The sequence below is a fragment of the Saimiri boliviensis genome, chromosome 11 (genome assembly GCF_048565385.1).
Source record: "Saimiri boliviensis isolate mSaiBol1 chromosome 11, mSaiBol1.pri, whole genome shotgun sequence".
Classification (NCBI taxonomy): domain Eukaryota; kingdom Metazoa; phylum Chordata; class Mammalia; order Primates; family Cebidae; genus Saimiri; species Saimiri boliviensis.
Window position 1 is genome coordinate 31,621,540 of NC_133459.1, and position 12,904 is coordinate 31,634,443.

The following is a 12,904-nucleotide window of genomic DNA, read 5'->3' on the forward strand; positions in this document are numbered from 1 at the left end:
CCATGTACAAAAATTAACTCAAAGGCTGGATGTGGTGGCTCATGCCTGTAATCCCAGCACTTTGGGAGGCTGAGGTGGGTGGATCACAAGGTCAGGAGATTGAGAACATCCTGGCAAACATGGTGAAACCCCGAATCTACTAAAAAAATGCAAACAATTAGCTGGGTGTGGTGGCACACGCCTATAATCCCAGCTATTCGGGAGGCTGAGGCAGAGAATCGCTTGAATCCAGGAGGCAGAGGTTTCAGTGAACCAAGATCCTGCCACTGCCCTCCAGCCTGGCAACAGAGCAAGACTCCATCTCGAAAAAATAAAAATTAACTAAAATTGAATCAAAGACCTAAATGTAAGAGCTGGAACTATAAAACTCTTTTTTTTTTTTTGAGACAGAGTTTCACTCTTGTTACCCAGGCTGGAGTGCAATGGCACGATCTTGGCTCACCGCAACCTCCGCCTCCTGGGTTCAGGCAATTCTCCTGCCTCAGCCTCATGAGTAGGTGGGATTACAGGCACACGCCACCATGCCCAGCTAATGTTTTGTATTTTTAGTAGAGATGGGGTTTCACCATGTTGACCAGGATGGTCTCGATATCTTGACCTTGTGATCCACCCACCTCAGCCTCCCAAAGTGCTGGGATTACAGGCTTGAGCCACCGCGCCCGGCCCTATAAAACTCTTTTAAGAAAACATAGACAAGGCCGGGCGTGGTGGCTCAAGCCTGTAATCCCAGCACTTTGGGAGGCCAAAGCGGGTGGATCACGAGGTCAAGAGATCAAGGCCATCCTGGTCAACATGGTGAAATCCCGTCTCTACTAAAAATACAAAAATTAGCTGGGCATGGTGGCGCATGCCTGTAATCCCAGCTACTCAGGAGGCTGAGGCAGGAGAATTGCCTGAACCCAGGAGGCGGAGGTTGTGGTGAGCCGAGATTGTGCCATTGCACTCCAGCCTGGGTAACAAGAGCGAAAGTCCGTCTCAAAAAAAAAGAAAACATAGACATAAGTCTTTGTGACCTTGGATTAGATAAGGGATGATGACACTAAAAGCACAAGCAAGCAAAAAAAAAAAAAAAAAATAGATAACCATGATATCTTCAAAACTGAAGACTTCTATGCTTCCAAAGACACTATTAGGAAAGTGAAAAGATGACCCATTGAAACTATTTGCAAATCATCATCTGATAAAAGTCTAGTATCGAAAATACATTAAAAAGTCTTACAATTCAACAACAAAAGGCCCAATACAAACTGCCTTTTTTTTTTTTTTTTGCATAAATTGGGAAACTGATCCTAAATTTATATGGAAATACAGAAGATCCAGGATAGCTGAAACAGTCCAAACAAAACAAAAAGAGGCAAAGGATTTTAACAGACATTTCTCCAAACAAGAAACATAGATGGCTAATAAGTACAGGAAAAGATGCTCAACATCATTAGTCAATAGGGGACTACAAATAAAAACTACAGTGGGATACCACTTAATATCCACTAGCATGGCTATAACCAGAAAGACAGACACTAACAAGTGTTCGTGAAGATGTGGAGAAATTGGAACCCTCATGTACTACTGATGAGGATATAAAATGGTGCAAGCACTTTGGAAACCCATACAGCAGTTCCTCAAAAAATTAAACATAAGCCTGGGCAACATAGTGAGACCCCATCTTTACAAAAAAATTTAAATATTAGCCAGACATGATGATATGCACCTGTGGTCCCAGCTACTTGGGAGGCTGAGGTGGGAGAATCTCTTGAGCCCAAGAGGTCAAGGCTGTAATAAGCCATGATCACACCACTGCACTCCAACCTAGGCAAAAGAGCAACCCTGTCTCTAAAAAAAAGAAAAGAAAAGAAAACAAACAGAATTATCATGACCCAGCAATTTCATTCCTAGGTATATTCCCAAGAGAACTGAAGACATAGTCATACAAAAACTTGTACGTGTTCAGAGCAGCATTGTTTACAATTGTATTACCACAACCAGACAGGAACCCATGCTCTCTGCCTTCTTTCCTGTTACCATAAATGAAGTCCTCTTGCTCCTTTCGAAGGCTAACTCTCACCTTGTCAAGGCTGTGCTTCTGCAATTACATGCTTTTTGTCCTGCAACACCAGATAATCTCTCTCTCTCCCCAATGGAACATTCCAGTCAACACATAAAGATGCCATGTATTTACATCTTAACACAACATGAAACAACAAACCTCCCGTGACTCTACTTGCCCTCCAGATACTACTCATTTTTCCCCCTTCGTTCCTACTTCCTTGAATCTCAGCACTCTTCAACATACTCTCTTCAGGCTCCCTACCTTACCACTCCACTGAAACTACTCTTACCAAGAATGCTTTCATGCTGCCAAATCTGGTGGGCACACTAGTCTGTTGTCACCTTAACCTCTCAGCAACGATCAAGCAAGGTGACCACTCTCTCGTGCTTAAAACATGCTTCTTTTTGTTCTATGACCCCACACCCCTTCAGGTTTTCCTCCTACCTTTGTAACCATTCATTCTTCGTCCCTTTAAGTTGATTTTTCCCTCCTGGACCTCTAAGTCCAGTCCTCAATGGCCCATTCTAAGGTCAAGTCTTTGACCTCATTATCATCAATAACTATACTTCTAAGACCTTACGTTTCAGTACCCTACCCCAAAAACCCATCTTCTATCTTTCCAGACCCCTAACTCTAATATCTTTTTTTTTTTTTTCAAAGACGGACTTTCACTCGTTACCCAGGCTGGAGTGCAGTGGCACGATCTCGGCTCACCGCAACCTCAGCCTCCTGAGTAGCTGGGATTACAAGCACGCGCCACCACGCCCAGCTAATTTTTTTGTGTGTTTTTAGTAGAGACGGGGTTTCACCATGTTGACTATGATGGTCTCGATCTCTTGACCTTGTGATCCACCCGCCTCGGCCTCCCAAAGTGCTGGGATTACAGGCGTGAGCCACCACGCCCGGCCCTAACTCTAATATCTTAACAATTCTTTGGCTTCTTGAGATCTTCATTCTTTGACCCTTCGTGATGGCACACTTGAGAATTTGGTCAAAGTCCTCTTCATTTCTCATCTATACCCTCTTAGCGATCTCATCCACACCCTTGGTTATTATGTATTGTCAATGTGTCAATGATTCCTATATACAGTTGCCCTTCAGCATCTTTAGGGGATTGATTCCAGGAACCCTTCAGATGCCAAAAATTTTGGATGTTCAAGTCCTTTGTATGAAATGCCATAGTTGTATGTTACGTATTATATTTGCATGTATTGCTCAAATCCGAGTCATGGCACCCAAAAAAAAAATTATATATTTGCATATATTGCAAATGTTATATTTGCATATAACCTATGCACATCCTTCCATGTGCTTTAAATTATCTCTAGATTACTTGTAATACTTATTACAAGATAATACTATTTAAATTGTTATACTATATATTAAAATTGGTTTTTTTTTTTTTTTTTTAAAGATGGGGTTTTACCATGTTGGTCAGGCTGGTCTTGAACTCCCAACCTCAGGTGATCTGCCCGCCTTGGCCTCCAAAGTGCTTGGATTACAGGTGTGAGCCACCACGCCTGGCCTAAAATTGGTATTTTTTTTTTATTGCTATAGTATTATTATTTCAAAAATATTTTTGGGCTGGGTACAATGGCTTATGCCTGTAATCCCTGCACTTTGAGAGGCTGAGGAAGGACTTCAAGACCAGCCTGGCCAACATGGTAAAACCTCATCTCTACTAAAATTACAGAAATCAGCTGCGCGCAGTGGCATGCACCTGTAATCCCAGCTACTCAGGAGGCTGAGGCAAGAGAATTGCTTGAACCCAGGAAGTGGAGGTTACAGTGAATCGAGATCATGCCACTGTGCATCAGCCTGGGCCACAGAGTGAGACTCTGTCTTAAAAAAAAAAAAAAAAAAAAAAAAAGTATATATGTATGTATGTATGTGTAGATAGATATTTTTTTACTACAGTTGGTTGAACCCACAGCTATGAAGGGCCGACTGTATATATCTCCAGCTCTGACTTCTAAGTTCCAAATATATGTACCCAACTGCCTACTTGTCATCTCTACTTGAATGTCTATGGCCATCTAAACGTAAAACCCCCAAGAAGAGCTCTTATTTCCATGCCTTTCAATTCATTCTTTCGTTTCAGTAAATGGCACTGTCATCTGTCTAGTTGCTCAAGCCAAAGGTCTAAAGGCCATTAGAGATTCCTCCCTTTTTCTCATTCTTTACATTCCATCCATCTGCAAATCCTGCTATTCTAGTTCCAAAAACCTATTACATCAAACAGCTTCTGTCCATTTCCATCATCACTCCCTTCATTCAGCAGTCTCCTAACTGGTCCCTCTACAATTCATTTTCCATGTAGCAGCCAGAGTGAGCTTTCAAAAACATTGGCTGGGTGCGGTGGCTTATGCCTGTAATCCCAGCCGTTTAGGAGGCCAAGGTGGGTGGATCACGAGGTCAGGAGTTCAAGACTGGCCCGGCCAACATAGTGAAACCCCATCTGTACAAAAAATACAAAAATTAGGTGTGGTGGCATGTGCCTGTAATCCCAGCTACCTGGGAGGTTGAGGCAGGAGAATCACTTGTATCCAGGAGGCGGAGTTTGCAGTGAGCAGAGATTGTGACATTGCACTCCAGACTGGGTGACAGAGTGAGACTTTGTCTAAAACAAAACAAAACAAAAAACATTAATCAGGCCATATCAATGCCTCCTTTTGTTGGGCCTGTAAGTCTTCACCAAGGCCCACAGTTTCCAGCATGCCCTGGCTCCCGCCCACTTCTCGAATATCGTAGCTCACCAGTCCCCTCTTTAATTACCACACTTCAGCTGTACTGCTACCTCTCTTTTCTTTCAACACATCCAAGTAGTTTCCGTCTTAGGATCTTTACCTTCGCATCCCTCTGCCTTCCATACTCTGTTCTCAATCCTCATTGAGCTTTTTGACTCACATAGACTCAATCAGTGCTGCTCAATAGAACTTCTGTAATGAGGGAAGTGTCCTTTATCTACATTGTACAATATGGTAGCCACTAGCCACATATGGTTATTGAGCACTTGAAATGTGGCTAGTGTGATTCAGAATCTGAATTATTTAATTAGATTTAAATAGGGACAAGGGAGAGTGGATATTGTATTGAACAATTGAAGGTAAATTGCCCACAAGCCATTCTCTATTAAATTATTCTGTTTTATTTTCTTCAAGGCGCATTTCTCTAGATGAAATAATCCACTCATTTATTTATTCATTTTCTGTTTCTATCTACTAGAATTTTGGTTCTATGAGAGCAGAGGCCTTATGGATCTTGTGTACAGTGCACTGCCCAATACTCAGCACCTGGAACGTGTCAGGAACATGGTAGACACTTGATAAATATTAACCAGTGAATATCAGCAGTTCTCCACATGTGATCTACAAATTGCTGAAGGTTCCAGGACCTTTTCAGAGGGTTTGGGAAGTCAGTTATTTTCATAATAGTATAATACTAAGACCTCATTTTGTCCTTTCTTTTTTTTTTTTTTTAATGAGTTTCGCTCTTGTTACCCAGGCTGGAGTGCAATGGCGCGATCTCGGCTCACTGCAACCTCCGCCTCCTGGGTTCAGGCAATTCTCCTGCCTCAGCCTCCCGAGTAGCTGGGATTACAGGCACGTGCCACCATGCCCAGCTAATTTTTGTATTTTTAGTAGAGACGGGGTTTCACCATGTTGACCAGGATGGTCTCGATCTCTCGACCTCGTGATCCACCCGCCTCGGCCTCCCAAAGTGCTGGGATTACAGGCTTGAGCCACCGCGCCCGGCCCTTTCTTTTTTTTTGAGAGAGAGAGAGTCTGGCTCTGTCGCCCAGGCTGGAGTGCAGTGGCGCAATCTCAGCTCACTGTAACCTCCACCTCCCAGGTTCAAGTGATTCTTATGCCTCAGCCTCCAGAGTAGCTTGGATTACAGGTGTGCACCACAACGCCTGACTAATTTTTTGTATTTTTAGTAGAGACAGGGTTTCTCTATGTTGGCCAGGCTGGTCTTGAGCTCCCGGCCTCCAGTGATATACCTGCCTTGGCCTCCCAAAGTGCTGGGATTACAGGTGTGAACCACTGCACCCAGGCATATTTTGTCTTTTTGATGATATAAAAGCAATGGTGAGCCGAGGCGGGTGAATCACGAGTTCAAGAGATTGAGACCATTCTGGTCAACATGGTGAAACCCCGTCTCTACTAAAAATACAAAAATTAGCTGGGCATGGTGGCGCACGCCTGTAGTCCTAGCTACTCGGGAGGCTGAGGCAGGAGAATTGCTTGAACCCAGGAGGCAGAGGTTGCGGTGAGCCGAGATCACGCCATTGCACTCCAGCCTGGGTAACAAGAGTGAAACTCCGTCTCAAAATAAATAAATAAATAAAAATAAAAGCAATGGTGAATAAACAGCTGGCCCTTTAGCACAAAGCAAGGCAGCACCCCCAAAATATACCTGTAGTCATGGTATTCTTCACTGCTATGCACACACAAAGAAAGAAAGAATATTCCAGCTTCACTTATTAATGACTTGATTAAACAATAAAAATTATTAATGTCATTAAATTCAACTCTTAAGTATACCTCTTAAAAATATTTTGGCAGGGTGGGAAGAATTCTTCTGCATACTCGAGTGCCCTCATTGTCTCAGGGGAAGGCACCTGGGAAGTTGTGTAAGTTGCAAGCTGAACTTGCTACTTTTTTCATGCAGTATCCTTTCCACTTCAAAGAAGGATGGAAAGACTACTATGATGTGCAAATGTGGGTTTTTTGCAGACATTATTCCTAAAATGAACAAAGTGAGACTGTCACTTCAAGGGTAAAAAACTGGCTGGTGCAGTGGCTCATGCCCGTAATCCCAGCACTTCGGGAGGCCAAGGCAGGTGGATCACTTGAAGTCAGGAGTTTGAGACCAGCCTAACCAACATGGTGAAAACTGATCTCTACTAAAAATACAAAATTAGGCAGGCATGGTGGCGTACACCTTTAATTCCAGCTTCTTGGGAGGCTGAGGCAGGAGAATCTCTTGAACCCGGGAGGCAGAGGTTGCAGTGACCTGAGATCATGCCATTGCACCCTAGCCTGGGCAATGAGAGTAAAACTCCATCTCGAAGAAAAAAAAAAAGGTAAAAACTGACAATGTTTGCTGTCAGTGAAAACGTGAGCTTTTCAGTGAAAATTAGAATTTTGGAAAATTTGTATCTACTACCATGAACTTAACAGTGTCTCAATACTTTTTTTTTGGAAACGGAGTCTCATCGTGTTGTCCAGGGTGGAGTGCAATGGAGTGATCTTGGCTCACTGCAACCTCCACCTCCCGGGTTCAAGCAATTCTCTGCCTCAGCCTCCTGAGTAGCTGGGATTACAGGTGCCCATCACCACACCTGACTAATTTTTTGTATATTTTAGTAGAGACGGGGTTTCACTGTCTTGGCCATGGTGATCTTGAACTCCTGATCTCATGATCCACGTGCCTTGGGTTCCCAAAGTGTTGGGATTACAGGCGTGAGCCACCTTGCCTGGCCTATCCCAATACTTAAAGAAGTTCTGATAAGATCAGTGGTGACATTAATGAATGTGATTTTGTTTCTATTGCTTAATGAAATACGTTAACATTTAGATTTGCATGACTCAGTGAACTTACATTTTCTAAGTGACCAGTGCATGATGTTACAAAATCATGCATGGATAAAATGGATGCATTCAAAGTGCAAGATAAACCAACACATTTTAATTTAATTTGTTTTTTGAAACAGAGTCTTACTCTGTTGCCCAGACTGGAGTGCAGTGGTATAATTACACTCACTGCAGCCTTGACCTTCTGGGCTCAAGTGATCCTCCCGCTACAGCCTCCTTAGTAGCTGGGACCAGAGGCACACACCACCACACCTGGCTAATTTTTGTGTTTTTAGTAGAGACAGGGGTTTTGCTATGTCTCAAACTCTTGAACTTCAAATGGTCTACTCACCTTGGCCTTCCAAAGTATTGGGATTATAGGCATGAGCCACAGCACCTGGCCCAGATTTTAATTTTAATGAAACTTTCAATGAAAAGTTTATTGATAGGCCGGGCGCGGTGGCTTATGCCTATAAACCCAGCACTTTGGGAGGCTGAGGCGGGTGGATCACGAGGTCAAGAGATCGAGACCAGCCTGGTCAACATGGTGAAACCCCGTTTCTACTGAAAATACAAAAATTAGCTGGGCGTGGTGGCATGCGCCTGTAGTTGCAGCTACTTGGGAGACTGAGGTAGGAGAATTGCTTGAACCCAGGAGGTGGAGGCTGCAGTGAGCTGAGATCGCACCATTGCACTCCAGCCTGGGTAACAAGAGCAAAACTCCGTCTCAAAAAAAAAAAAAAAAAAAGAAAGAAAAGTTTATTGATATGGTTTCAGATTTCACATTGAAACTATGTGTTATGTTTACACTTTAGTGTAGCCTGTTAAATGTGCATTATATGTCTACAAAAAACATTGTATGTCTACAAAAACAATGTACATACCTTAATTTAAAAATACTTTATTGGGCCGGGCACAGTGGCTCACGCTTGTAATCCCAGCACTTCGGGAGGCCGAGTCAGGTGGATTAGGAGGTCAGGAGATCGAGACCATCCTGGGTAGCATGGTGAAACCCTGTCTCTAAAAAAAACCAAACAAACAAACAAACCAAAAACACCCCACTTTATTGCCAAGAAAACATGCTAATGTTCATCTGAGCCTTCAGTGAGTTGTAATCTTTTGGCTGGTAGAGGATCTTTCCTTGATGTTGATGGCTGCTAACTAATCAGGGTGGTGGCTCCTGAAGATTGGGGTGGCTGTGGTAATTTCTTAAAATAAGACAATAATGACGCTTGCTTCATTGATTGCCTTTTCCCTTCATGAAACATTTCTCTGTAGCATGCAGTGCTGTTTGAGAGCATTTAACCCACAGTACTCCTTCAAAATTGGAATCCATTTTCTCAAATGCTGCTGCTGCTTTATCAACTAAATTTATGTGATATTCTAAATCCTTGGTTGTCATTTCAGCAGTGTTCACAGCACCCTCACAGGAGTAGATTCCATCTCAAAAAACCACTTTCTTTGCTCATCTGTAAGGACAAGCAAGGCTGGACACGGTGGCTCACGTCTGTAATCCCAGCACTTTGGGATGCTGAGGCGGGTGGATCACGAGGTCAAGAGATCGAGACCATCCTGGTCAACATGGTGAAACCCCATCTCTACTAAAAATACAAAAATTAGCTGGGCAAGGTGGTGCACGCTTGTAGTCCCAGCTACTCGGGAGGCTGAGGCAGGAGAATTGCTTGAACCCAGGAGGCGGAGGTTGCGGTGAGCCAAGATCATACCATTGCACTTCAGCCTGGGTAACAAGAGCGAAACTCTGTCTCAAAAAAAAAAAAAAAAAAAAAAGAACAAGCAACTCCTCATCCATTCAAGTTTTAGTCATGAGATTGAAGCAATTCAGTCACATCCCAGGCCCGACTTCTAGTTGTCTTGCTATGTCCACTCCATCTGCAGTGACTCCTTTCTCTGAAGTCTTGAACCCACAAAGTCCTCCATGACAGTTGGCATCAACTTCTTCCAAACTCCTATAGTATGGATTTTTTTTTTTTTTTTTTTTTTTTTTTTTTTTTTTTTTTTTTGAGATGCAGTTTTGCTGTTGTTGCCCAGTCTGGAGTGCAATGGTGTGATCTCGGCTCACCACAACCTCCACCTCCCAGGTTCAAGTGATTCTCTTCTGCCTCAGCCTCCTAAGTAGCTGGGATTACAGGCATGTGCCACCATGCCCTGCTAATTTTGTATTTTTAGTAGAGATGGGGTTTCTCCATGTTGATCAGGCTGGTCTTGAACTCTCGACCTCAGGTGATCTGCTGGCCTTGGCCTCCCAATGTGCTAGGATTACAAGTATGAGCCACCGTGCCCAGCCAATATGGATATTTTGACCTCCTCCCATGAATCATGAATGTTCTTAGTGGCATCTAGAATGATGAATCCTTTCCAGAAGGTTTTCAATTTACTTTGCCTAGACCATCAGAGGAATCACTATCTATGGCAGCTATAGCCTTTTGAAATATATTTCTTGAATAATAAGACTTGAAAATTGAAATTACTCCTTGATCCATGGGCTGTAGAATGGATATTATGTTAGTAGGCATGAAAACAACATTAATCTCCTTGTACCTTTCTATCAGAACTATTGGGTGACCAGGTACATTGTCAATAAGCTGTAATAGTTTGAAATGAATCTTTTTTTTTTTCCTCTGAGCAGTAGGTCTCAACAGTGGACTTAAAATACTCAGTAGACAATGCTGTAAACAGATGTGCTGTCATGAGGCTTTGTTGTTCTATTTATAGAGCACAGGGCGGAGTAGATTTAGCATAATTTTTAAAGGTCCTAGGATTTTGTGGATGGTAAATGAGCCTTAACTTCAGCATAAAGTCACCGGCTGCATTAGCCTGGAATAAGATAGCCTGTCCTTTGAAGGTCTGAAGCCAGGCATTGACTTCTCCTCTCCAGCTATGAAAGTCCTAGACTACATCTCCTTCCAATAAAAGGCTGTTTTGTCTACACCAAAGTCTGTTGTTTAGTGTTGCCACATTCATCAGTGATCTTAGCTAGATCTTCCAGATAACTTGCTGCAGCTTCTATATCAACACTTGCTGCTCCACTTGCACTTTTATGTTGTGGAGACAGCTTTTCCCCTTAAACCTCATGAACCATCCTCTGCTAGCTTCAAACTTTTCTTCTCTCAAGCTTCATAGAATTGAAGAGAGTTAGGGCCTTTCTCTGGATTAGGCATTTAAGGGAATATTGTAGCTGAATATTTGATCTACCCAGTCTACTCAACCTTTCTCCATATTAGCAATAAGGCAATAAAGCTATGTCTACCATGTAGGTTTGTATTCTCTATGATGTTGACACAACAACAAAGTTGCCTAATGATGCATTTCTCAGAATGTATGCCCATTGTAAAGTGCTAATGATGCATTTCTCAGAATGTATTCCTGTTGTGAAGCAACACATAACTGCATGGTAGTGACATCAAGGCTCACTGATCACAGATCACCATAACAGATATAATAATAATGAAAAAATTTGAAATATTGTAAGAATTACCAAAATGTGACACAGAGACATGAAGTGAGCATGTGCTGTTGGAAATGTGGCTCTGATAGATGTGCTTGATGAAGGGTCGCCACAAACCTTCAGTTTGTAAGAAACGCAATATCTGTGAATAAAAGAATAGAGTGCAATAAAAGGACATTTGCGGACGGGCGCGGTGGCTCAAGCCTGTAATCCCAGCACTTTGGGAGGCCGAGATGGGTGGATCACGAGGTCGAGAGATCGAGATCATCCTGGTCAACATGGTGAAACCCTGTCTCTACTAAAAATACAAAAAATTAGTTGGGCATGGTGGTGCGTGCCTGTAATCCCAGCTACTCAGGAGGCTGAGGCAGGAGAATTGCCTGAACCCAGGAGGCGGAGGTTGCGGTGAGCCGAGATCGTGCCATTGCACTCCAGCCTGGGTAACAAGAGCAAAACTCCGTCTAAAAAAAAAAAAAAAAAAAAAGACATTTGCCTGTACACCCACCTTTTCCAGTTATCTGTGTGAGACTGAATTTTCTTCAAACACTTCAGCCAAAACACCATATTTCAACAGATCAAATGAAGAAGCAGTATGGAAATTTAGCTGCATTTCATTAACCCATAATTAAAGAGATTTGCAAAAATGTTAAAATAATGCCATTTTTCTCACTCATTATTTTGCTTGGAAATGTAGTTTTAAAAATTTAACAATGATGGCCGGGCGCGGTGGCTCAAGCCTGTAATCCCAGCACTTTGGGAGGCCGAGGTGGGTGGATCACAAGGTCAAGATATCGAGACCATCCTGGTCAACATGGTGAAACCCCGTCTCTACTAAAAATACAAAAAATTAGCTGGGCATGGTGGTGCGTGCCTGTAATCCCAGCTACTCAGGAGGCTGAGGCAGGAGAATTGCCTAAACCCAGGAGGCGGAGGTTGCGGTGAGCCGAGATCGTGCCATTGCACTCCAGCCTGGGTAACAAGAGCGAAACTCCGTCTCAAAAAAAAAAAAAAAAAAAAAAATTAACAATGTTTTATTTATGTTAATATTAATTTAATGAGTCTTTTTGATTTTCAAATAAATATTTTTTAAATTCTTAATTTTAATTTTTTTCTTTTTAAGACAGGATCTCACTCTGTTGCCCACACTGGAATGCCGTGGTGCAATTTCGGCTCACTGCAGCCTTGACCTCCTGGACTCAAGAGATCCTCCCACCTCAGCCTCCTGAGTAGCTGGGACTATAGGAGTGCACCACCATGCCCAGCTAATCTTTATATTTTTTGTAGGGAGAGGGTTTCATCATGTTGCCCAAGCTGGTCTCAAACTCCTGGGCTCAAGTGATCTGCCCGCCTCAGCCTCCCAAAGTGCTGGGATTACAGATGTAAGTCACCATGCCTGGCCAATTTTAATTTATAATATGGCAAATATCAATAATATAACCCAGATAAACAAAAGCTCTTTTAGGTCTTCAATTTTTTTTTTTTTCTTGAGATGAAGTTTCACTCTTGTCGCCCATGCTGGAGTGCAATGGTGTGATCTCAGCTCACTGTAACCTCCACTTCTGGGGTTCACACGATTTTCCTGTCTCAGCCTCCTGAGTACCTGGGCTTACTGGCACCTGCCACTCTATTTTTAGTAGAGACGAGATTTCACCACGTTGGGCAGGCTGGTCTCAAAACTCCTGACCTCAAGTGATCCACCCACCTCGATCTCCCCAAATATTAGGATTATAGGCATGAGCCACAGCTCCCGGCCTTCAGTAATTTTAACAGCTTAATAGGGTCCTGAGATCAAGAAGTTTGGGAGACACTGCT